Below are 3,557 nucleotides of genomic sequence, written 5' to 3'. Positions count from 1 at the left end.
TAATTTTCACGTACTGCATGGTGCCCTTTTGACGAATCCGACTGAAAATTAGTCAGAAAAGACTCAAGACAATGATCTTACTCTCTGCCGAATTTTGTGACGTTTTGGCAAAAGGCGTGGCTATTAAGGTGCTGAAAAGTCCAATTGTACTCTGTGGCAACAAAAGCTCCGGCAACATGACTCAGATGATCCTATCTTCTCGAAGTTGTACACATTTGAGGATACTTCAGCCCTGAAGACATCTACCAACTTATTTTACATCGTAGTAGTAGCGCCACCAACTGGTAAAAGCTAATACAAGTTATTTTCTTGGATGTTTTTCTCCGTGCAACTCAACAAGGTCGCCCTCATATATGCTCGGATGACTGTTTCGGCCATGAGGATGTCACAATACGAAATTCGTGATTTTTCGTGAAAAGTTGTGGGAGTGGCATTGCACTGTTCGGCAATAAAACAAAGCTGATTATGAGGTTCTAAATATGAACGACAACTCGTAAAACTTTACACACACATCAGGCCGAGCAAATTTATCAATATTTTATACGTTAGTTGTGCAGCTTTTTTGAAATGGCTCGCCATGGCCCTCGAGAAATGTTAAAAAAAAGCAGCTCTGGTTGAGTGTTTCACCTCGCTTTTTGTAAATTTTATGGAGTACAGTGAACCCTCGGTTATCGCGGTTAATGGGGACCGAGACCACCCGCGAAAACTGAAAATCCGCGAAGTAGCGGCGCACCTTAAAAAATGCTTAAAAAAAATATACAATATATATAATAAATATATAAATATATATATATATATATATATATATATATATATATATATATATATATATATATATATATATATATATATATATATATACGGGGAGAGAGAGAGTGAAATTCATGTTTTAACAAAAAAACCAAATTATTATTAAAACGTATTATTTTTTTATTCCCCAGCCATTCTTTTTGTATTTATTTAATTACTCCGACTTTTACCTGCTGGTACGCCGTCCGGTGTGCCCTGTGAAATGAAAGGTGGCATTCTTTATTTATGTATTCATTTATTCATTCATAACTGACAGCCTCGCGCTCCGCTCGTGCCCGGGCGGAAGAGGTGCTCCAATTCGGCTTAACTGTGACACACGCCCGCCCTCCTCCCCCGGAACTTCCATTCGGTTAAACTTAGGGCCGCTTGGCACCGCCCGTGCCCGGGGAAGGTGCTCCTCTTCGGCTTACTGTGACGCGAGCATGCCCTCCTCCTCCGGAGCTTCCATTCAGTTAAACTTAGGGGCCGCTTGGAACCGCCCGTGCCCGGGGAAGGTGCTCCTCTTCGGCTTACTGTGACGCGAGCATGCCCTCCTCCTCCGGAGCTTCCATTCGGTTAAACTTAGGGGCCGCTTGGAACCGCCCGTGCCCGGGGAAGGTGCTCCTCTTCGGCTTACTGTGACGCGAGCATGCCCTCCTCCTCCGGAGCTTCCATTCGGTTAAACTTAGGGGCTGCTTGGCACCGCCCGTGCCCGGGGAAGGTGCTCCTCTACGGCTTAACTGCCACGCACGCCGGCCGGAGCTCTGGTACGGTCCGAACCGCGCGAAACGTCGCCACCGATCGTGTCCGGGGGAATGTGCTCTTCTTCGTCCACTCTCCTCTTCGCCCACGCTCTTCTTCGGCGCACGCCGGCCGTCTAACCGCTCCAGCGCCCCGTCGTGCCGCTCGGCGAAACTACAATGCCCCCGAATATTTTTTAGACCCGCGAAGCACTGAACCCGCGAAAGGTGAACCGCGAAGTAGCGAGGGTTCACTGTATGTATAAGACCAAGACCTACAAAAAAGTCTCTTGGAGCAATGAGCTAGGTTTTACAGGAAGTCGGCCATTTTGAATTTACTTAAAAGGGGGCGGGTCACCACAATGGACTTTGTGTAGAAATTATTATTGGGGCCCGAGCAGTGACGGCGGCGAGGTCCCTATTGTTTTTGTAGAAATTATTATTAGGGCCTGAGCAGCGACCGCTACGAGGTCCCCATTGTTTTTGTGGAAATTATTATTATTTTTATTATTATTATTATTAGGGCCCGAGCAGTGACCGCTGCGAGGTCCCTATTGTTTTTCTAGAAATTGTTATTAGGGCCCGAGCTGCGACGGCTGCGAGGTCCCTATTGTTTTTGTAGAAAATATTATTACTTTTATTATTATTAATATTATTATTATTATTATTAGGGCCTGAGCAGCGACCGCTGCGAAGTCCCTATTGTTTTTGTAGAAATTATTATTATTATTATTTTTCCGATTGTTCGATCGCATTTTTGACCCCCTGAAACATGCACAAAAACTCACAAAACTTGGCAGTCTCATCGGGAATGGCGAAAAATTTGATATTTTAACGTCTAATATGAACAGGAAGTGAGTTATGAATTTTTGAAAGTCCGACTTTTGCCCTTTTTTGCATGTTTACAGGGGTCATTCTTTTGCACCCTGATCCTAAAGGCTTCATCTGATTGCCTTAAAATTCTGTCTGTAGCATCTGAAGACCTGGGACAAACACTGGGGCTAAAATTTTTTGTTTCCGAAATACTATATGACGGGGGCGGGGCTTCAAAGTTTTCACTTAAGATTTCCTTCGCCGCAATGGACAAAATGCTTAATAACTCTCCTGCACATGCTGCTAAAAATCCAAAACTTCACATGTACATAAAAAGTCTGTACCTGAAGACATCTATATGTTTATATTCAGTTATACACCTTGCGCCAATCAATATCATTTTTTACATTTTGACGTACTGCACGGTGCCCTTTTAACGAATCTGATTGAAAATTGGCTAGAAAAGACTCAAGACATTGATCTTACTCTATCCCTATTTTTGTGACTTTCCTTCGAAGGGCGTGGCTATTACGGTGCCGCAGAGTCTGATTATTCTCCGTGGCAACAAAAGTTCCTGCAAAATGATTCAGATGATCCATCTTCTCGAAATTTTTCACATTTGAGGATATTCAGGCCCTGAAGACGGCTGCCAACTTATTTTTGATCGCAGTGGTAGCGCCACCAACTGGTTAAAACAAATACAAATTATTTTCGTTGATGTTTTTCTCCGGGCAGGTTAACAAAATCTACCTTATATTTGCTCGGATGAGTGTTTAGGCCTTGAGCATGTCACAATACAAAAGTCTTTCGCCTTCTTCAGAGTGTCACATGATGGTGTCTTGTGACCCGTCTTTATCAGCTGATGTTCCATGAGGGCGTGACTTACCTGTCACAAGAATGAAGGCAAGTCACGCCCCCCGCTGTCCGTTCACTCCGCCAAGATGCTGGTCCAGGTGGTGGAGAGGATGAAGGCTCCCTTGTCTCTGTTCATGGTTTTTATGCCTCGCTTGCAGATCTCAATGGCCTCTCTGATCCAGCGCTGTTGTTTGTTCTCTTCTGTGCGGATGACCCTGCCCTTCTCCCGGTCCATGATGTGGTTTTCCCTTTTGCAGTGGTCAGTGATTGCTGATTTGTAATGTTCATGTTGTGCTTGTTCTTTTACTGCTCTGATTTTTTTCATTTTTTTGACAGGTAAGCCACACCCTCATGGAACAT

This window comes from Idiotropiscis lumnitzeri, unplaced genomic scaffold (genome assembly GCF_059441095.1).
Source record: "Idiotropiscis lumnitzeri isolate Australia: NSW breed Sydney's pygmy pipehorse unplaced genomic scaffold, RoL_Ilum_1.0 HiC_scaffold_24, whole genome shotgun sequence".
Taxonomy (NCBI): domain Eukaryota; kingdom Metazoa; phylum Chordata; class Actinopteri; order Syngnathiformes; family Syngnathidae; genus Idiotropiscis; species Idiotropiscis lumnitzeri.
Note: the sequence above shows the minus strand (reverse complement) of the source record.